The sequence below is a fragment of the Rhyacophila brunnea genome, unplaced genomic scaffold (assembly GCF_057557595.1).
Source record: "Rhyacophila brunnea isolate RB1 unplaced genomic scaffold, BYU_Rbru_1.0 scaffold_4, whole genome shotgun sequence".
Lineage (NCBI taxonomy): Eukaryota > Metazoa > Arthropoda > Insecta > Trichoptera > Rhyacophilidae > Rhyacophila > Rhyacophila brunnea.
In genome coordinates this window covers 45,619,210-45,644,108 of record NW_028233068.1, presented here as the reverse complement: position 1 = coordinate 45,644,108, position 24,899 = coordinate 45,619,210, and the positions used below count along the sequence as shown (strand labels likewise).

Here is a 24,899-nt window from a genome sequence, read left to right as displayed (position 1 = left end):
CATTTTTAAATTTTGTTCGTATGCCACAATTCGTCGGTTCACTGCTCAATATTTGCCCAACTCTCCCTTAGGGAGACAAGAATACGATAGTAATATTCAGAACATCGATTCACAGAAACGGTTCACAAACTTAATGCCGAGTAGAATGCCTTAGGTATAATTTAATAATTTATGGTTCTATAAATAATATCATTCCTATTTATTTCGAAAGACTGACAAATGGAGCGTATCTACCTCTTTGTGAGAGGGAACAGCCAGCCTGGAGAGAACCAAGAGAAATATATTTATCGTAGAGAATTAACTTGTATAAATACATTTACATTTGAATGATACTCTTATACTTAAGTGCCTCTACTCTATACTTTTCCGCTACAAAGTAGGCATACTGAATAAATGAGAAATTCTGTTGAAATCAAGTGAAATCAAGTGAAATGGCAAGAGTACTTACTAATTAATAGTTTAGGACGTTTCTATGCATACATAATTTAGTACATATGCGTTGATACTCAGCTATTTTATAGTAGACATAGTTCGCAGACATACACATACTATTATCATTATATTCTTTTTATATTAATTTTTTAATGTGTCCATACTGAAATAAATTAAAAAATCAACTACCGACACAAAATCGTACCATCAAGAAACAGTTGCAATTAGAGAGGTAACAGTTGTAGTGCCACACCACAATCCATGCATGTAAATTTTCATCAGTTTGGTGGATGGCAAAATTATACCGTCAAATAAGAAATACCGGACGCAGGTCCCAAGAATATTTAAAAAGTTTGAATTTCTTTATGCATATGCATGCTTTCCCCAAGTATGCATGTTATAGCCACATCCCAACTATACCTAATATCTACCCACAAAACAATAAAAATTAAATAAATACCTACATTTTGATATATAACAATTTAATATTAGATAGGTTATACCAAGTTATACAAATACGCGACATAGTAAGTAGGTCTATAGTATAAATTGTTTTACTGTATTAGGTATAGATTTTTTGTTATAAAAAGGCAATTAATTTATCGAAGTAAAATTAAGATTACTTCCACAAACGATACACATAAATCAGAAAAGTTTATCGGTTACTAAATGAATTATGTAAATGAAAGTTTGCCAGAGTCTACTTTTTCAGGATTTCGAAAACAATATTGAATTTATAATAAAGTTTGATAAACTGGTTTAAAAGCTTTAATAACTTTGCGTTGTGGATTTGGTGTGGCACGGTTAGGTAATTGTATGTATTTGTTTGCTTGTGCGGTTTAAAAATATGATAACAAGAGCATCACACACCGATGGGTTTATAGATAGGAGAGAGAAAAAAACACTTGATTTAAAATACAAACAAAAGCTGGCGGCATTGGAAAGCGCTGTTTCATACAATTCGATAAGTTCGATATGAAAATCCCGCATATAAAGTGCTCAATGGGATCGACTCCTCGCGTCTCCCCCTTCCCCACACACTTCCAGTGAGGAGAGTCAGTATTATTCAAATGCAAAAACGAATTGGATAAATAAAGAAGTGAGAAGAAGATAATGCGAAATGGTGGCTGCTGTGTTATGTTTTTATAGATACTGGATTTCGGAGCTCAATGACGGATTTTTCCTTTCTTTTGCATTCTTTAGCACTTACCAATTATTATTATTTTCTGAAGCGCACACAAGTTAAATAAAATCTTTTTTAAAAAACCTCTCAATTCATCAGACTCTTCGTGGGTACCTTACTCCATCTGGGCGGAATCGCGTTGGTCCATTAATCAGCACTACTTATGAAAAGAAAACTTTTATCGAATCAGGTGCTTGCCGCTTAAAATGAATGATATTTTCCACAGAAATGAATCATTGCTATTTTCCAATACTTAGTAATAATGTTTAAGTCAGTATCCACTATCAATCATAGCGTAAAAGGCCGACAAAAAGATAACAAAGTTTATTTTAGCCATTCCGAAGAGTGATTAATTTGGCTTTTAAGAAAACGATGAAAAGAAATAAAGATAACACTGAAAGGTTTTCAAGAGGAGCGTTCCGTATATTTGCAGTTCATTAATTGTATAAATAATAAAAATCGTATTGTATTTTGATTATTTACTTTGGTTCATCGATATGACAATGACATTCTATTTTTCAATTTTATATGCGATTACAAGTTTTAAAAATTCAGCTCGTGATGAGTGATAATCGATAACAGTTTTAAAAAGCCCTCAGATGCATTACGAACGTAGCATTTATTGAGTACCATTCCTACCTGTGGATCACTGGACCGTATGATAACATAATAACGCAGTTCTAGTCAAAAGAATGACGCGTCATGGAAATATTGAGTGTTACGAGAGATCAGTTTTATGTACCTACCTAAAGGTGCCGTGCGGTGTCTTTTGAAAGCATGCATGCCATGCCATAAGTGATTTTATTTATCAAAATAGTAATTTGAAAGTAAAGCGGGAAATTAAGTTTACGGGAAATTTGTGCGGAATGTATTATGAAAATAACAGTATTTATTATTATTTATAACTAGATAAATTACAAAAATTACGGTTGGGTTTAATGGACAGACTTTAGTAATGTCTGGAAAATACTGACAACGCAAACAATGCGCTAATTAGAACTTTTTTATAGTAAATATATTTTTTTCTATTGCTACAATAAGCAGGTATAATGTTATGATAATGTTGCTTATTGCCATAGTATTTAACTAAATAAATATTTTTAAGCTACGGATATTTTATACAAGTATCTTGGAATAATTTAAGGATGCGCCGCATAGTATTATTTCATAAGAATGGTAAATAATGAAAGCTATACAGAATAGAGATATCTTTTACGAGGATTACTTTTAGCCATTGGCTCAAACCCATTGGAAACCGAAGCAGACATTATGATTGAAAAATAGGGAAGAACAAGAAGTGAGAATTCTGTCACCGTGGGTGAAAATTTTATTTAGGCATAACTATAAACATTATCAATATTCTTTGACGACACCTATCTACTTAAGGGGGGACATGCTCGTCGAAGGTCAAAATTGAGTTTTTATTGTATTTTCAAACCATGATCCTGGACACTCCTTAAACGTTGTAGATAATCTATTTATATAATTTTGAAGCCTTATTATCCTTTATAGTTATTTTAAACATTTGATGACTGCATAAAGTATTTTTGTTACATAAAATAGTATTCTTTTAAACCTCTCGCTCTAATGTTTTAGAATATAGTCATATTTCGGTACATAACTGTGCAGTGGTATTAATATTTTTTAGATTTATTAATTTTTAAACGCATTTATGAAACCATTAGTATAATTTATTACGAGATAATTTTTGTAAAATATCCACGATAAAAAATTATATTGATAATCTCTGTGATCCCAAATTTGACAAGAATTAGGCATTTTATTATTCAAAAAATAGACAAGATTAACACATTTGAAGATGATTCTAAAGATACTTATTATAAGCTATGTCTTTGAGCATTCAAGTGTGATAAACATCTTATGAATAATGATTGCTTTATAATAATTATTGACCTAAGAATAAGGTAGTGTTTTTTGGAAATACGCCATTTCTTTTGTCATTCCCCAGTGGTTAAGCTACAACATACGGCCGTAGCCATAAATTGACAAACTATAATTGAAGTAGGGAGTAAAATGATATTGACGCGCGTGTTTGAACATGTACCGTTTAAAAAAAAATAAAAAAAAATTCGGTTAGGTACAACAAGGTAAACACGCGCGTTAACATAATTTTACTCCCTACTTTAATTATAGTTTGTCAATTTATGGCTACGGCCGTATGTTGTAGCTTAACCACTAGGGAATGACAAAAGAAATGGCGTATTTCAAAAAAACACTACCTTATTCTTAGGTAAATAATTATTATAAAGCAATCATTATTCATAAGATGTTTATCACACTTGAATGCTCAAAGACATAGCTTATAATAAGTATCTTTAGAATCATCTTCAAATGTGTTAATCTTGCCGATTTTTTGAATAATAAAATGCCTAATTCTTGTCAAATTTGGGATCACAGAGATTATCAATATAATTTTTTATCGTGAATATTTCACAAAAATTATCTCGTATTAAATTATACTAATGGTTTCACAAATGCGTTTAAAAATTAATAAACGTAAAAAATCCTAACACCACTGCACAGTTATGTACCGAAATATGACTATATTCTAAAACATTAGAGCGAGAGGTTTAAATGAATACTATTTTATGTAACAAAAATACTTTATGCAGTCATCAAATGTTTAAAATAACTATAAAGGATAATAAGGCTTCAAAATTATATAAATAGATTATCTACAACGTTTAAGGAGTGTCCAGGATCATGGTTTGAAAATACAATAAAAACTCAATTTTGACCTTCGACGAGCATGTCCCCCCTTAACGATGTGACCATATTGTAAAACATGGCCTTACTGACCGGACGCTGCATGTGAAAAATAAAGAGGCTCTCACAAACATACCCTACTCGTAGACATATGGGTCTGCTCACATCTACACACATCATTAATCCGTATTATAAATTAGGGTGATTATTTCTAATCTCATGTTTTTTAGCCTATTCTGCTAACGTATGTACGTTAATATTGAAACTTGTATGTGAGAAAGTGTCGTGGTATGATGAGACATGTCTAATGATCCTACTCTCATAATCTATTACCGGAGTAGATAATTTTAAAGAGTCGGTATATTATCTCATTATATCTCACTTCACATTTAGAATTATATTAGTTAAAGAGAAAAAAAATGTTCTCCGACAGTATCAAAATACATATTACATAATATATGAATCCAGTTTAAGTCAGAATGCTTTTTTTTACACTATCAAAAAAGATAAATCGAATACAGGAACGATTTAATGAGGCAATAACTTGCTGGCGAAAAGTCAATAATAAAATATGATGAATGAACAAGGATGATAATAAAATAAAGTCAAAACTAATCAATGTCAATAATAAACATTCGCCGTTCCGATATTTTAAAAAGGCAGTTTCGATGGAAAAAAATATTTAATTAAGATAAATCGAAGAGCGAGGCGGAAAAACTTTAACGCTTTGTGACTTTTATTGAGTTTGGCAAAACTTGATATCTCCAATTATTCAAAGATCTTTATGAGGATGAACATTAATTAATACAGGTAAAATTCAAAGACCAAGACTATTATTAAAAAAAAAAAATGCTAAACCAGACCCTGGTTCATTGTCATATCACGATATCGAGATATTTAGGTAAATAATTTAACCCAACGACACATTCATTTAAACAGAAAACATTTCTTTCCCTATCATTTCATGTAATATGTCGGTAGCCGGTAGATAGTAATACCAAATCTACCCTAGCATATAAAAATACCTTACAATGAATGAATATTATACCAAATTCCTCATCGTAAACAAAAAAAAACATTACAAATAGATCTAAAATACCTACAATACAAAAAAAATACTTAAGAAATTATTCCGATTTCTAGGAAACGTACACCGTCTAACGGGGCGTATTGAGTGGGCGAAGTCGCGCGAAGCGTTGAGCGCAACTCAAACGTATAACCATGCGTATAACCGTGTGTGAAAATGTTCGTAAACAGCCTATTTTGGTTGTACGTTTATACGTTTGAGTTGCGCGCGCCGCTCATCGCTTCGCCGACGTCGCTCACGTAAGACGAGCCGTTAGAAGTTTCGCATCCCTTACATCTAAAAAAAAATATGCTCGAGCTTGGAATGCGCGAATTATCATATAGGTATATAATTACCATAAATCCTTTTTCCACTATCACTAAGAGATAACTAAAACTTGTTGCACGAAATTAAACAACTCAGTTACTTACTGTGACAAATCATCGAAACATAACATACCTTGCGGCGCGGGTTACTTCATAAGCACCGAACGAGATACCGTCATACCATATCCAAACATCTCACTTTAGTACCTGCCTATTTTATTAGTTTCATCTTGAATGTTTTTAGGATAATATAAGAAGTGAGAATATTGATTAATAATAATAATCATCTGATATATAAGTGTATCTTATATAATAATATTATATATCTCATAATTTTCATATGATTGTGAATGTGTTAAAATTCTTTTTGAGCGTTCCTTATATACTATAATTTATCTAAACATGAAACTTCGTTTAAATAATATAGTTGCAGCGGAACCGTGTAGGCAATATTATTACAAAAATAGACAACACACAATTATTCTCAGTCACAATACGAGATCAATAACAAATGGCCACTCGCCATTTTGGATATTTTTTTCTCACCGATGTATTTATTACGCCTACGATAGTAATTTAATCAAATCGGTGACTTTCAATTTTCAAATAAATTGTTATATCATGATTCCAGCCAACGTGCAGTCATTAATATAAATAAACTGGTATTTTTTTACAAGACGATATTGTAAAATAAGATATCAAAATATGGCACCATAAAACTTTCTACATATAAGGCTACGAGCAAGCCAGCAAGACGCGCAACATAATAGAAATCTTTCTGCTCAGAAATGAAACTGCTTTGGGATTTAGGTATAAAACAAAATTCTTAACATATGTATTCTATGAAAATAATTTTGTGAAAGGAAGCGACAAAGAAAACTGAAAACTGACAAATATAAGTTGTATAATATGCTATATTAACCATAATACATAATATATGCGTAAATGTAAAAAGGATTCTAATCAACGAAACCGTAAGAATAAATTGTCCACACACATAGAAATTCAAACAGCATTTGAATTATACAAAATTCAATCATCTATGGGCTCTTCTCTTGAAAAGTAGTGATTAAAGATTAAGTATATCCAGGGCTCGAAATGGACCGGAGCGCTTCTCCGGTTCATGGAATCTGTAAAGTTATCGATCCGTCTCGTGGTTAAAATATTTTCACCGTCTGAGCTAGATATGCCAATAACAAAAAATCTAGCATACTTATGTTTATAAAATACTCATAAAATTTGATAACCATGTTAATAACATCCTCAGAAAATTTTCGAGCGCTCCGGTTAGTAAACTTTTCCATTTCGAGAGCTGGGTATATCTCGTTTCCCTTTGCATACAGAAGTATGCCAATACCAGATAAACTCAAAAAAAAACGTGCAATACAGCTTTCATAATAAAATTGTGTCATGATTAAGAATGTAGGTACCTATTCAAGAATACGTATTTAGAAAATTAAGTATGTGTTTATACCAGTGGCGAAGGGTGACTTTTGGAAAGAGGTAAGCTGTGGAGGTCAAAGAAAAAGAGCACACTTGTCAGGTAACTTACGGGAAATAAGAAGATAATACTTACGATATTACTACTGATGAATAGGTGCACACTAATGGCAACGACACACTGGTCATAGGTTTCACCGCTGAATTTGTCAAATTATTTAAATCACTTATGGCAGCAGAATTCCACGCAGACTTTTCTTTAGCAAACAATACGCATCGCCAACAAAAAAGTTTGTTTAATGTATAACTGCCAGTTAAAAACAAATATTTATCATATAAATTGTTGTGAAAATGTCTAATATAAGTTTTTTTGCTGTATTCAAATCTAAATGAACCCTTGGAAGGTCAAGCTTTGATAATTTTTAATTTTTTAAGAAACGTCAAACTCGGGAATGATTTTTTTTAAATGCAATCGTTCGCACATCTTCGATCTTAATAAATACTTAAATATTTAAAGCACTGGCGAATGATTTCGGTACAATATGAGATAATTTATCCACATTCAAAACACAGTAATATACTGAATTTTGTATTATAAAACAAAACTTTATCCCCGCTTTGAAATGTCAATATGACATGAAGTGTGAATAGCATGTTATGTTTGTCTATGACTGAAGTAACCTAAATAATAATCGCGAATTAATACAATATTTATTTTTAATAACAATTTATAAATTATATGTGATCGAACACAATAGTTTTTTTTTAATCATCCTTATTATTTATTATTTGCTTAAAAAGATAATCATCGACAACAAACAAATCAACATAGTGCGTAAGCTTGTCCTGTAACGCTTCTAAGTCTGGAACAAAAACGCAGACATGTATGAAGTTGGCAACTGAATTGCGGTGGAAAATTCGGCTTGGATTATGATCGACATAATTCTAAAAATAGCACTCACGTTATGACGTTCCGTCATTTATTTTTGATTCCAAACTTGACTAAATTAAACGCTCTACTTCTAAATACCGACGACAGATGACAATCAATGTTTTTATTATAACCTAGTCCTAGACAATATAGATATTTATTTATTTAAATTAAATACTTGAAAATAGAAGGTAAGCTTGAAATAGTCGCTTAGTATGGAGCCTTCGCCACTGGTTTATACATAGGTATAATACTTATAATATGACACATACGTTTTTCAAGTTATACAATAAATCATTCTCTTTGAAACATACATGACTTGGAAAGCTTCAGGTAACTAGGTAGTGGGTAGCCAAGTTGTTATATTGTATGTTCATATTATTACTACTACAAACAGAATACTTGGATAAACACAGCACTCTCAGTAAAGGAGTCTTTATTGTCACTTTTAAACTTCAAGAAAACTTGGTGACAGTAACGCGTATAGTTTTTGATGGTGGCACTTTCGTCGAAAGTACTGAAAAGTATCATAGAATAGGTTGGGTGGGAAGGTGGTAGACCAATGACATTATTAATGGACAACTCACTCAGTACAGTAGCTAGCAAGTAAATTCGCACATAACGACATTCGCACATGTATAGGTAGACGTCACATGACAAATTCCATTATGCGATATCACGCATCGGGAATTTATAGCAATATCGCCTCTATTGTAATGGCGTTAGAACAGTGTTTCCAGTGTCATGTTCATTTGAGCGAACGATATTGATATTCAAATATGAATTATGCCATTCGGCAGACCCGACAAAAAGCATCGGGAATTTATAGCAATATCACCTTTATTGTAATGGCGTTAGACCAGATTATGCCATTCGGCAGACCCGACAAAAAAGTGAGTGTCATTTTTTTCCCAGATGCTTCGTCCATATCAATGTAATTGTGGTAGACACACTATAACCTAACGTGATATCTATACTAATTAATCATCACACAACAAGTGGCCGACGGACGCATTATGTAGATATTTATCGAATCGACGTCATGTGGTCAATAGCGATCCAAAGAATAGTTTTTTAGTTACGATAAACGTAAGATATTTGCAATCAGTGAAGATAAAACAACATGCTACCAAGAGAAAGTGGTATATTATGTTATGATGTTGCGAAGTTACGTAGGGGAGAGCGGGTCGGAAGACAGACGAAGCGAGCAAGAAATAATTCGGTTCAGGATCCCTGTGGAGCAACAAAACATGACTTGTGGAGCTATTGCGACGCGTCACCACGGCGACCGACGCCGACACTGAAAGTAACTACACACTATAGATAAGGAAGGCATGTTGGCGTCGGAAAAACGACGTCGTTTCGCGAAGCGATGAACGGAGCGCCGCAGATTTGAATTGACAAATACATCACGGGCTACAAGGGCCGTTCTATTAGATTTTATTAACTAGTTCTTTATGCGAGTACATACCTGCCAAGTACCAACATCAATTCCTTAAAAAACTTTTGAAGGGTTAAACAATTGATTATTAAAAATAATATTATCAAATATTCAATAATATAATTAATTATAATTATTTGCAGCTATGGTTTCGGGGTTCGACACCGTCACGCTTTATTATTTAGTATACTTACAAGCGTTTTCATAACAAATTAATATTGTGGATGGATAGTTAGTTGAGCTGGCGCAACAGACCATTCAGCTCCATGACCAACTGCTCAATAGTCCTTCAGGTATCTCTAACCAGATCTCTCTCGATCACGCTGGACTCTCTACGCATATATTAAAGTATTCTACCCATCCCCTTCGGGGGCGGCCCAGGGTTCCATCTGTCATACTGTTTACCAAAAATATCGATATTAGGCACGTTTTCACGATTTAAAAATGGAATTTTGTAGGTTAAAATGACGATACATACTTTTCATATTAAAAGGTAAAACCCATACCTACTCCATACGTATTAATTAAAATAAAATAAAATATTATGTAGTAGGTAGGTACTTATATTCCACATAGTTATGATATATTTTACAATTATTTTTTAGGTAAGTATAGATAAAAAATATTCACAGAGTGAATGTCATATTAACAGACTTTCACGTGAATAGGTTGTTCCATTCGTCAAAATCAAATTTTAAAACAATATGAAAAAAGTGCCAGACGCGGGAACGATCCCGCACCCACGGCTTTACGGCTAACCAACTACGCCGCCCTGGGGAAAAGAAAGATACAAGACTGGACACTGACAAGATAAACTGAAAGAAAAAGGAACAACAATACATCTCATTGTACCTACTACCTACACATCATAATATCCATGTTGCAAGCAGTCCCTCACAAAATTGAATTTTCTCGAGTCTATTTCGGAAAGTTATTCGGAAAAAATACGATTTATTTATTCATATGGCGGCAATATTTTATCTATAACAGAAACATCCGTGAAAATAATAAGCCATAAGGATAGAGCATCGTAATTTTATTTATTATTTACACTTTACATTGCCAAAACGGGGTGATTTAATAGCCATTTATTTGAAATTCAAACAAATCCGAATGATCATGCTAATTACTACTTACCTACATTTGAAATTAAAACTGTTACATGAGTAGTTCGTACATACCTAACGAAAAGTGTAATAAAACATTAACAAACTGATAAAATACGTGATACAATTCGAAGATGACCCAAAAAGTTAATAAAAAAAAACTAAGGTGCACACGGGGGCTGCCTCAATTTAAAGGTCCTCAGTCGTGTACGCGAGCGCGTGAAGGCACGCCGAATCCTGGCGCATTTTTAAGTGCGCAACATTACATCGTCGTACATGCATTTCGATCGACCTACGCGTCATAATACCTGCCCTGCCGCGACGCACTACATCGCCTTCATTAGCTGTCCGATGCGCCGGCGTTTTTTATTATTTTGTTGGGTATGTTTTACAAGACCGCGCGGGCAACTCGGCCGTTGGCAACCGGTCCGGACCTTTGCGCCGTCGATATTCAATACCCACCGAGTGTGGGATCCTACACGAATCGATTTTTCATAATAGGGTTTTAGCGAACTGGAATTAAGAAATAAAAATAAAAACGAAATTGCCCACAATCCTTCTACACGAGCGATAGTGTAAAATATTACTCTGCTGTACCCTATAATGGCATAAAACATTGTGGTGAGAATTATGCACATTAGTTAACACAATCAAAATATTAATATTGTAATTAGCTCAACGATTCCCATTAGGTTGAAAGCAATCCAGGACCCAGGACTAGGTCAAAGAAAATGCATAGGTACTGAATCGGTGCGGATTGTACGAAAATACACCAAATGTCACTTTTTGAAGTGATTTAAACAATATTTTTGAGACTCAATTTAATATGATTTTCTTAACATTGTCTAATACTTAAGTATAGTTATTTGACAACAAAAAACCCGATTTTCCTATTTTTATTGTAATCACTGCGAAAAGTGACATTTCGCAGACACGATACTATTCAAAGGAGACGTCGTTTTATCTCTCGAAAAAAATAATAAGTAGGTACATACGTATGCTTATTTATTATTTTTGCTGCTTGGATGTATGAATACACTGTTGCAATCGGTCGATTGTTATAGGTATTTCTGAAAGGCGAGACAGCGAAACAGCCCCATGATGGAACGAAAACAAAGTCACTTCAAGAAGAAATAACGACAAATTAACGATTCGAATGAATTAATGTAAACATTAAACGTATTGTGTCTATACTCCTACCAATTAATAAGTTCTGGTCTGTGGAAAAATATAATAAAATATACTGGGCGCGATTATGCAAATTTGGGGAACACTGGTGTAATCAATTCGGAATATATAGAAAAGTACAATTAAATGAAGCATATTTAAAACAAATAGCGTTCTAAAAATATCAATTTGTAGAAATAAAACTTATTGCGAAAATAGTTAATTAGCTAAATGCCACAAAATATAATATTGGGTATGTTGTAATTTCTAGCAGTAATTTGTGATACATTCTATTAATTACAGTTCCATAACATAAATCATACATAAGTACCCATGGTACCTAAATCTCACGTTGTTTTTTTGGTAAGTGAAAAACGTTTGTCTTTGCAATATAGTAAATATTTCAATATGTGTTTGGATTTATGGATCGTTACCTTTTCGCAGTCAAAGAAGATAACATCGCGTTGAAAACTGTACAAAATGCAGAGTCAGCCGACGCCAATGAAGCCCTCCCTACCACTCCGCCAGCGCCATGTCACAACAATCCTATCAACTATCAATTACAATAATAATAATTACTTTCACCGGTAAGGTGCGCACCCAGCCAATGAATTGCATTTTCAGGATGCAGGTGATTTAAATTTGAATTTTTAATTGGTTTTCCTCTAGTACGTGGGTGTATTTTTCTTGTTAATAACTAGATAATCAAGAAAACTTACATAAATCGAACCTACAGATTCTTATTTGATTTAAAAAGCTTCAGTGGATTAATTATAATTAACTCATTCCAAAATATAATATACTGTGAAATTGTTGGTATTTCAAATAAACTTGACTCAACAAACAATGTTAATATCAATTCACCGTTAAGGAAAACATTTATTGCGTATGAAATCACAACAAAATTGATTTAGACTTCGGAGTTTGATCAGTTTTCATCTCAGAAACTTTTAATCATATTAATCATATTATACCTACCCTCCATTATGTAATCTAAATACTGATAAAAGGAAAGAAGTTGCAAGGCTTCCATCATCCACTTAAGTCGGGGTGTAATTGGTATTAGATACATGTAGTGACGGAATTACGAGACATGCAATTAGAAACAAATTACTGAACAATTTACCTTTGGCGCAATATAACTGGAGAAAACAATATAAATTGGTTTATAAAACAAAGTTTTTAATCTCCACTTTTTATTAACTTCACCCAGCGGACAGACGGGCTAGATATTATTAATTATACATTAGTTTTAAATTAAATCGATACTTATATGCATAAGAACATGCATTAAAATTATATAAAACTATCAAGCAATACTAAAAATATTGTTGTTAGAAAATAATAGGTTGATCAGTTGATCACATTTAAATTGAAGGGATTTTAAGATACAACCAATTTTATAACCTAAAAGTAATGGTTTTTTTCGCAGTCAGTTTTATTTTTTCGAACCGATTTTTTCATTATTATTTTTTAAACCATGGTCGATCCTAAGAAGATCGTATGGGCATCCACAAAGTGGAAAATGTATTAACCATGACCTATTTTGGGTGAAAACTGTTTCCTCATCTCAGGCTCACTAGGCACCAATAGCGAGGGTTGTGCGGGTGGTCAATGCACTCCCTAGAGGTGTAGTCATTTTTAGTGTTGTGCTATGTATTTTTTTTTTAATTCTATCATATTGTTTGATTAGTATTTTTCTTAAATTATTGATTTTTTTTATGTGCTATAAAATTATTTTTTGTTTCATTTTTCTCTAGATACTAATTTCATCTACATGTAGATACTTTCTATTCTAAATGTCATGTTGTGAACGTCTTGAATTAATAATGTGTTGTGTGCTCGATGTGTCTTTTTAAATAAATAAATAAAGTAATTACCAGAATTTTGATTTTTTTTACGAGACATGGAAGTTAGTACCCTATCTTAATCCCCCATAAATTGACATGGAATCAACTCAATAGTATTAAAAATATGTAACAATAATTAATAATCAATTATTAATAACGTCAAAAACTGTTTACTCTTGGAAAGATATAGTATTAAAAAAAAAACACTATTCGGAATAAGTCGGTACAGCAAATTGTGTTTTAATTTAATAAGTATAACGGAAATACGAATGTATCTATCGATGTATTGGAAATAATTTCAATAACTACGGTCACATTGAATTATAATTGTGAATACCTGCCTATGCATGTGAAGCAGTCAAAACTTCATTGACTAATCGCGACACCCAATATCACATCTAGTGAACAACTGGACCTATCATGTCTGCTATTGTTACACGTGAAACGGAAAATAACTTTATCATATTTTATTGTGTGGAACCTGTTCAATAATGACTATTCAAAGTGAAACCGGACATTGGTAATAAAATAATCAATTAATAGAGCAGGCTGCGAAGGTGGCGCTCGAGATAGGTACTGCGAAGCAATTTTATTTAGAATGCCTGCCTTCCCATGGGCGATCATTAGATTGTGAAAATTAAAGGCCAAGAATATAATATTTGGCCTTTGCTTATAATAATAGCTCTTTCATATAATATTTTGCAATATTAATCGCAAAACATTGATGGAATCTAGTGATAATCATTGAGTTCTCGTTATCTATCCACTCTTTACGGCAATAATAACTTGATTTGTTTTACTTTTAATATTATACTTGTTCATATTTTGAATATGTTATATGATGCCATTTTCTAAACAATCCGTTTGCATTGAAAAAAGGCGTTTTAAAGTGCACCAACTTAACTAATACCGCCTGTAGGTATACTGCACGGATTTACTGGCACCAATATTGTGTAAATTCAACTACCGCGATAATAACTGTTCACACGTAAAAGTGGTGACTGTCTCGACCAATCTCATTCTTCAAGCGTAGAGCGAGACAAGTTGTTTTCATTTTATAGTGCTTGCTAGTTGTGATAATAATTATCACAATTATTGGTAAACGTCAAAAATGCTCTGCGCGGTGCAGTTTGTCCTTTTCCGGGCGGAACGCCACTATCGTTCTACTGCGCTAGCGCAGATAGCTCACAAGTTCCAACTATCGTGTGAAAATTCAGAAGCTGCTGAACTTTTTCGATCTATGCACGCAATCTTGCAACTTGCACGATATGTATTTACACATACATTTCCTTGTTATGACCGCGATAATACGCACTGTCAGCAGAAAACCCATGCACGTGTAAACTGGGTATTAGGTTCAGCGCCCTTTACGCTGTCTTACGGTTCCGTTCCCTCTATGCACCGCGCAGACTTACCGTGCCGACTGGCTTCTACGTTTCCTCCGGTGGTAAAGGTGCACAGGCGAACGGGGATCAAATCAAACGCTGCGTAAGGTAGTTCATTGTCAGCCTAATGTGATCGAGTAATATGCATCCAATGGTAATCTTAATTAAATGCGCTGATCCACGCACAATAGACAGACTCGTATGTTTCGGAAGCTATTTCTAACATCTTCAAAATTATCCATTTAACTTTAGGTCGACAGAGGATGTGTCTTATTGAGCTGTTTTGCGACAGTGCATTACAATACAAAACATGTATATATGGATATTTGTAAAAAGCGAATATTTTTTCATTGTAAATGATATATGCATTGATATAATTCATCTCTGCGAAGATGGTAACAAAATGTGAGGAAATAATCCACAAATTGGTATTTTAAGGTACCTAAGTGCAAATCTTAATAAACGAATGAGTTTAAAAACCACTACATAATAAAATCATTAAGCTACATAATCTATGAATAGTTACCAAGTATTCAATGCATATTTTTCCAATACTTACATGAAATAAATTGTGACATTTTAATTTTTATTGACCATTAAGTACTTTATAATAATAAAAAAAAATAGCATAAGTATCCACGGAAAGAATGTGTATCGAGAATTTAAAATGACACAAGGCGGATGGGAAGGATTGCCGGTTAAGATATCAACAATGGATGAAATTGAATCGATTTAAATCATTGTATTCACGGGATATTGTATAAAAAATACTAAAAGTTCAATTCATGGGCGAAATCCGAAAGTTTCGCGGAGGAACGTTAAAACATAATGCCAAGAATAAAAATGCAAAGCAAAGTCATGGGAAGACCTTCGTTTAGTTGAAGGTATGACTTGCGAAAGAGTAATTATATGCAGATAGGTAAATCCATATAACGCGTATGCTGAAGGTGTTTAGGAGTGGTATTTGCATCATATTTCGTTCAAATATTTAAATGTATGTTCACTAAACATTTCGCTAGAAGCGTCAATAATTCTTTGTATATATAATATGTATATCAGAAAATTAATACTATCGATTGACGGTACATGACGGAAATTGAATATAAATTATCATGATAGAAGATAGTAATAAAATGTAGAATGTATTTCCAAACGAAACGGTTTTACCGACCTGGGTTTCTCTAACCGAAATCTGACGGCACACTGGGGAAGCAGAATTTGTTTAGTGCCACACCGAATAAAAAACCGAAAATCACCCAATATTTATATAGATCCTACCTACATAAGTACTTTATTAGTATCAATAAAAAAATAATCATACTAGATAATATAATATTATGTAGCTGTTTATTTATTGAAGGGGTAATCAATTTGTGGTTTCCCATTTTTTGTTGTCTTCACTATAACATTATGTGGATGATATTAATAAGTAATTACACGGAATTGATATTGATTGCTGTTTATTGTTCAAATGCGACTAACTGTACAATTGTTATATAAGTCTAAATCTCTAAATTATAATGATAGCGTTAGTTAAATTTCCTGTCGATAGATGGTTACTATATACTATAATATAGGTATCGTAACATCATATTGCAAATATCAAAATTACTGATCAAATACATAAAGCCTGAAACCGTAAGACATAAATAGAGGTTGAAGATGTCGAAAAGTGAACCCAGATCATTAAAAGCGATTCATATAATTATAATAGTAAAAACTCTTATAAATTAGAATTTAAATTCTGTATGAAATGATTCCACTTGTCTAGAAATAGGTGACAAATAAATAGGAATATTATGATGCAGATATGTAATAAATACCATGTATCAAGAATAAAAATTGTCAGTACCTAGATGCCAAGTATAGGGAAGTACGTACTTTACACGTTGACAAGATTAAAAACAATATTAATGGAGTGTTAAATTTACGTATAAATATTATTATTACGGGTGATAATGTGAACCACTTTTACTAAGATTCCTATAGAAATATGTTTCATGTACTTATATTAATTATGAATCCGTTTTACAACTAATATGTACCCCGTTTACACGTGCATGGATTTACTGTTGAAAGTACCTAAGTATTATCGCGGCCATAATAAGAAAATGTATGGGTAAACATATTGTGTTATCCTGCATTTGGCAAGATTGCATGCATGAATCAAAAAAGTTTGGAGTCTTCTGAATTTTCATGTGACAGTAGGATTTTTCGATCAGCGCCTGCGCAGTAGAACGATAGTGGCGAACCTGCCGGCAAAAACGAACTACGAACAAATTTTCAGGTTGCACGTTTTTCACTACCTGTCGAATAGTACGAAATAGTACCATAAAATGACAACATCGCGTCTCGCTCACTATTAAAGAATGGATTGGGGAGACAGTCAGCACTTTTACGTGTAAACAGTTATTGTCAATAGTTTAAAATACTCACCATTGCTGCCAGTAAATCCATGCACGTGTACAGGCGATAATATATATGAGTGGTAGATGTGGCTAAACATTGTTTTTGATCACCATTATTAATTAGTTGTGCTTGTAAACATTGTAGGTACCTAATAGATTTGTAAGTTGTACTTATCAATTGTAGAGATTTAAAATTTATTGCTTTCGAAGAAATTAGAAAGTAAACAACGTACCTGTAATTATAGGCAGGCAATTGCTAAAACATTACCAACACATGCTCTTTACGAATTATGTATTAAAACAAAATTATTTCACGTACATGCTTTATTGCCATATCACGAGGGCATTTGAAATCGTGTCAAAGTGCATCAACCACTTGTAAAATAATATAATTATGACTGAGTGTGGTAATTTTGTTTTAGTGGCGAAATGACATGACTTGCAGCATGACGTGTAACATGATATCACCACACAAACAGGGTTGCCACACATGACACCGCAGAGAACGGTTGATTGTTCATTAGTGGATTGCTCCCTTATCCGATTACTTATTATATGTACTAGCTGAGCCAGCTGGCTCTCGCCAGTCTGTCTCGCTAGGTCTTGCAGACAGCTTTTCGTCATAGTGACTTGGTGTTGGATTTTAATATAAAAATTGTAAAGCGTGTATAGACGGCGCCATAGTTTTCCCTTCGGGATGGATTTTCATTCACGTCAGACAATTGAAAATTTAGCTGATTTGTCAGTTTTACGATCTGTATGTCGTCACTGCCAATACAAATTTGGAGTCATGTGCGTAGTCTATTCTGGAGTCTGGCCTTCTCAATATCGTCCGACACCATTTCAGGCTGCTAGGCCTAGCAGAACAACTGGCAATCGCCGATTGCTACCACTGTCATTTTAATTTTAATACAATATATGTATAGGTATGTGCATTTAACTATGATAAATAATTATACATCTCAATCGTGATTATCATAAATAGCGATCCAATATAACGCGAATATTAATCTCTTTCGGGTCCCATTTCCATAATAGAAAAAGGTTAGCAGCATAAAAAATAAATTTAAACATTATTTTGTTTCATTGTCTATAAAAAATAAATGCTCAGAGCCATAGAATAATATTTTAAAAATCATATTTTGATTTAAAAATTAACCTTAAACAATATAGTTTCCCGGTGCGGGACATTCATATCGAGACAAATGTTGATAAATAAGGAAGCAATACATATTATATCTGATAAAAATAGGAATTTATAAGACCTAAAGATGTGGAATCAGCTTAAAGAGGCCTTCATATAGCAGTGGATTGATACAGGTTGATGACGATAATGACGATATAAATGGGTAGGTATATAAAATCACGAATTTAAAAAAATATTGCAGTTTATACGACCAAGAAGAGTAGAATTAGGTTGGGATAACCTTCATCCAGCAGTGGATTAATCTTGGTTGATGATGATAATGACGATATTATGAATGGGTAAATATAATATCAGCAATTTTGATAAATATAGCAATTCATATGACCGACAGAAATTCAAACAACTTAGAGAGGCCTTCATCCACCGGTGGATTGATTCAGGCTCATAATGATAATGGAAATATAAATAGATATAATATAATATCACCGATTTTGATAAATACAGCAATTCAAATGACAGAAAGGAGTAGAATCAGGCTTGGGAGGCCATTATCCAGCAGTAGATGGGTTCAGGTCAATGATGATAAGGACGATAGAAATAGGTATAATATAGTAGTAGAATCAGGTTGCGGAACCCTTCATCCAGCAGTGGATTGATCCTGGTTGATGATGATGACGATATGAATATGTAGATAAATGTAATATCACCGATTTTGATAAATACAGAAATTCATATCACAGAAAGGAGTAGAATCAGGCTAAAGAGGTCTTTATTAAGCAGTGGATTGGTTCAGGTCGATGATGATGATGATGACGATATGAATATGTAAATAAATATAATATCACCGATTTTGATAAATACAGAAATTCATATGACAGAAAGGAGTAGAATCAGGCTAGCGAGGTCTTTATTAAGCAGTGGATTGGTTCAGGTCGATGATGATGATGATGATGATGATATGAATATGTAGATAAATATAATATCACCGATTTTGATAAATACAGCAATTCATATGACAGAAAGGAGTAGAATCAGGCTAGGGAGGTCTTTAATAAGCAGTGGATTGGTTCAGGTCGATGATGATGATGATGATAATGACGATATGAATATGTAGATAAATATAATATCACCGATTTTGATAAATAAATTCATATGACAGAAAGGAGTAGAATCAGGCTAGGGAGGTCTTTATTAAGCAGTGGATTAATCCTGGTTGATGATGATGATGATGATATGAATATGCAGATAAAATATATAATATCACCGATTTTTATAAATACAGAAATTCATATCACATAACGGAGTAAAATCAGGCTAGGGAGGTCTTTATTAAGCAGTGTATTGGTTCAGGTCGATGTGATGATGATGATGACGATATGAATATGTAGATAAACATAATATAACCGATTTTGATAAATACAGAAATTCATATGACAAAAAGGAGTAGAATCAGTCTATGGAGGTCTTTATTAAGCAGAGGATTGATCCTGGTTGATAATGATGATGATGACAATATGAATATGTAGATAAATATAGTATCACCGATTTTGATAAATACAGCAATTCATATGACAGAAAGGAGTAGATTCGGGGTAGGGAGGCCATTATCCAGCAGTGGATTGGTTCAAGTCGATGATGACAAGAAGGATAGAAATATGTATAATATCACAAATTCGTTAAACCAATAGTAGTAGAATCAGGTTGCGGAACTCTTCATCCAGCAGTGGATTGATCCTGGTTGTTGATGATGATGATTATGATGACGATATGAATATGTAGATAAATAACATTAGAAATTCAATACTGTCAATAATACAATCAACGTAGAGAGGCCTTCATCCAGCAGTGGATTTATTGAGGCTCGTGATAATAATGGCATTATATATAGATAATAATATAATATCACTGATTTTGATAAATATAACAATTCATGTGTAAGTAAGGAGTCGAATAAGGCTGAGGAGGCCTTCATACAGCAGTGGATAGGTCAAGATTGATGATGATAGGGATGATAAAAATAGGTAGATATTATACAATGTGACTCATTTTGATAACTATAACAATTCGTATTAATTTCTTTCATTGTTTGCAATGGCAACTTTGTTAGTTTAATATGACTATATTGTGATCTATGGAAATTAGTAGCCTAGGTAATTATTCAATAAAAAAATAGTGCGTAACAGCCACAAAGTATTTAAAAAAAATCGAATTTGGAATATCATGTTATCTATGAAATGGCGGACAGTGGCGCACGCTCCTGTCAAAAAATATTATACGTAGTGAATTGTACCAGGATTATGGTTTTTTCACCGGAAAAAAGTGCGCCAATGCCTACATTACGATATTTGAATAAAAATAATCGAATTCGTTTGTCAAATAAAGGATTAGAAGGTCTTAAGCGACGAAGACGTCATTCTGTTGTGCGTTAAAAGAAGTATGGCGAATTGTATACGCTATATGAGAAAATATCGGTTATAAACGTCACGTTTCTGGAAAATCATCGGATATTTCTCAAATTTGGTCAATTCAATCGGTAGATAATTCGGTAGCGCACATTTCGAAGTGAAGATGTAAAAATAACAATAAAATGTCGCTTAAATGAGCTGTTGGTGTATTTTCCAAAATCTCTTAGGATAATAATATATAGGAGATTATAGATATGTGTGGCGTTCAGTTAAAACTACGGCAGCAAAAAATACTAACTTCACTGGACAGCATTTTTTTTAAATACACAATTTTTCACTGATCCTGAAATATCGACTTTCATTAATGGTTTTACCCAAACACCACACATGACTATATTATAAATAACAATATTACACCTATACCTATATAACATAATACTTACAAAATTTGATTGACTACCTATAAATGTGGCTACACACATAACTGCATGCATTAACAATATTATTTTACAAGCACGCACAGAGTCCCTGTCACTAGTGGCCTAGTACGAACACGGCACGAGTATGCTTGATCAGCGCCAATTTGTGCTTGGACGAGACGATGCGATTTCTTTGGCTGTTTTTGTTCGGGTTTTCAAGCAAAAGAAAAAAGTGACATCTGGTGTAAAGACTGGTTAATGAATTAATAATATATGCCACATCCTTCCTCGTCTTCATCATATTCTTTGGATTTCATACACCAGAAACATGGCACACTTCGGTAAGTTTGAATAAATTCTTCCAGTAATTCTCGGTTCTCTTCTCGAAGATCGCTTGTCTTGACGCGTTCTTCACCCGTTATCTAGCGCTCGCTCGCGAATGACGTATGCTTGCACAAACTTGCATGCAGTTGTGGTTGCGCAAGCATAGCTTGTATGCAGATGAAAATCTAATAAATCTTCAAGCCGCTTGTACAATCAAAATGCTTGTGCTAACACTAAGTAATGGTACAAACGCTCAAGCATGGTTGTACAAAAAGATAGATCATGCAGTGACGTGTGTAGCCACCTTAATACACGAATAATTAATAATGATATGCTGCTGAATATATGCATATGCATATGCTGCTGAATAAAGTGCTTTAGATCACTTTCTGCAGAAGGATTAAACTGCGAATTGTTGTTGGAAGAAATTTAAAAAAAATGAAACAGGACAATCAATTCCATCATCTAAGAAATCACAGTAAAAAAACATGTAAAAAATTGGAATTGCATTAATTGCATATTAATGATAATTATATAATTTGAGCCAAATCTAATGCCGGGTCCACACTGGCAACATGTCACCGGCAACCTCGTTAAATTTTACGATAGGTATGATAATTATCGTAAAAACTCTTAAGCAATTATGATAATTATCGTAAATTTTAACGAGGTTGCCGGCGACATGTTGCCAGTGTGGACCCGGCATAATATTATGATTCGATGATGTGTTTCAAGTAAATAATATTTGTGGTAACCCTACCTGAGATACGTGTAGGTGCAGCAATATTATTGATTACATGAGGAAATGATGCTTACCTGAAAATAAAAAAGATATCGTTAAAAAACACAAAGGCAAAAAACATTGGAGATAATAAATTAATAATTACATGTGCGATGCATGAATTTTGCATAATATTAAATAATGCCACATGAAAATAAAAATACTACAAAAAATCAAGGCGAGTTTTTAATATGATTAACTAAATAATTAGATATAGACATTAATATTAATATAGAGAAAGGAAAATACAGATATTCAACATCAAAGATATAGCTTAATTCATTACTGTAATTATTTATTGGCCATTAATATATTTTTTGCTTATAGATATCGAATCGCGTTACAAGAAGCAGCCAAATTGCTTATATAAATGTGAAGGTGCAATTAATTAATCAATTAAAAATGCTAAGAAGTAGAAAACAATTTCCATAACAAAAGATCGCAATGCGTTTTCAATAATAAACAGTAGCCGATCGTATCAATTCTTATTAAAAATCACAAGCCGTGACTAAAGATCGGGAGAAATAACATGATTAAAAATCCAGGTTAAAACGTATAGGAGGTAAATAAACCTTTAGCATTCCACACCGATGAAAAAGAGAGAGGATTTCAAAGTTACCACCTCATAAAAAATACCACTTAAAAGCAATTGAGACGAGATAGTCGTATCTCTTTTTTATGCATATTTTAGCAATATCGCCCACTCATTTCACGTAGTACATATTATAATATTATATTGTATACCTAATGCACTATAATGAGTACGATATATTATTATGTTCCACTACGAGGTAAGTGCATCCTAAGTAGACATGCAAAACATTTTTAATATGTAGAAACCTTATTATCTAGTTAAAAATATATCAATTAAATACGACACGTTCATAAAAACATGTCCCGAGGCAGCGGTGCAAACTTGGCGTTTTTCATGATAGATCCAAGCATTTTTTAGCATCTGGTGTATAGCGTTAAATCTAATTTTTTTGGACACCGCAACAGTTTAAACTTATAGTTTATCATACCAGATTTGCTTAAAAATACATTTTTGAAAAATATTTTTTATATGTACCTTCTTACATGTAAGATAAATACTACATACAAAATGGTGGCTATATTGTTACCTACATACACTTCATGAATTATTTTATTAGTCGTAAAACACGAAATTCGTATGGCATATTATTTTTCAAATTTAGTTATAACACTTTTTGAATTTTGTGTAAATCTAGAACTTTTTTCTGTCGTCTAGCTTATTTTCTACACTATCTGCCATATTTTTGTGAATGACAGTAAGTTAAAATCGGTTCTTAACAACTAAGGTCGTAAGGGCGTCCATATAAGCGAACAGAAAAATTTAAACCTCTGACACAAATTAATATCAACCAGATCGTCCCAACCAGATCGTCCCAACCAGATCGTCCCAACCAAACATTATGAAAAGAGCGAACGACAGGATCTCGTCCAATAGACATCGTTTAGAATTTCCTACATCAGTCCGCAAATGATGCAAGACCGGTGTGGGGGACGATATTCCAGCCTAGGAAGGGTTGCGGAGCCAAGTAATCAAACATCTGAGAAAAATCAATAAACAACATGGAACCAACAACCTTGTACTACATACCTAATATGTTGCAGAAAAGAACTTAGGAGTTCAATCGTATTAATTAAATTATAAATTCAGCGAGTGTTCATAAGATAGACATTTAGGGCAAATTTATATAAATTATACAACACAAGTAGAACATGGTTTAATAATAATTAAAAGAGTTAAGTAGGTACCTACTTCTTTTTATATTTATATAGTTCGATACCTACTGGGTTTATTTACGTAATTAGCATAGTTTGCATAGATTATCCACGAGACAAGGATTGAAAGTGTAACGAAATCAACCAGGGCAAGAGCTTCACCAAAGTCATTCGCACCAAGAGATGAAGAAAATGACCTAGCCAGCAAAAATTTGCTTCAAGCACCTTCGGCATGAGTGCCTGAGCTGTAAGAAGATATTGCGTCTCCCTCTGAACGCGCACAGCCTGCTTTATTCGCGTCTGGATTATATCTCTCCGTCTTTCTCTCTCAGCTGATAGCATCTCAAAGATTGGTATCTTGAGAAACAGTAAGGGTGCTTTCACACGATACTTTTGCTAAATATAACAATTAAAGGTTCAAGTGTTTTTTTTTTAAAATAATAAATTCAAATTAGTTTTATCGTACATACCTACCTATTTACTAAATTTAGCTTTATTTATATCGGTTGTCTATGCGAATTTGATTAAAATGCATTTTCTTTGTTTAAGTAGATACTAATAAATTATATAGAGAAACGTAAAGTATAAAATTAAACGATATAAGTACCCACATAT

At 33.0% G+C, this 24,899-nt stretch overlaps 1 protein-coding gene across 6 annotated transcripts in view; it reads right to left on the bottom strand.

Moving 5' to 3' along the window:
- LOC147067440 (latrophilin Cirl-like) overlaps positions 1–24,899 on the bottom strand; it is a 447,605-nt gene that overhangs the window by 276,970 nt on the left and 145,736 nt on the right. The gene's annotated exons all lie outside the window — the stretch shown is intronic.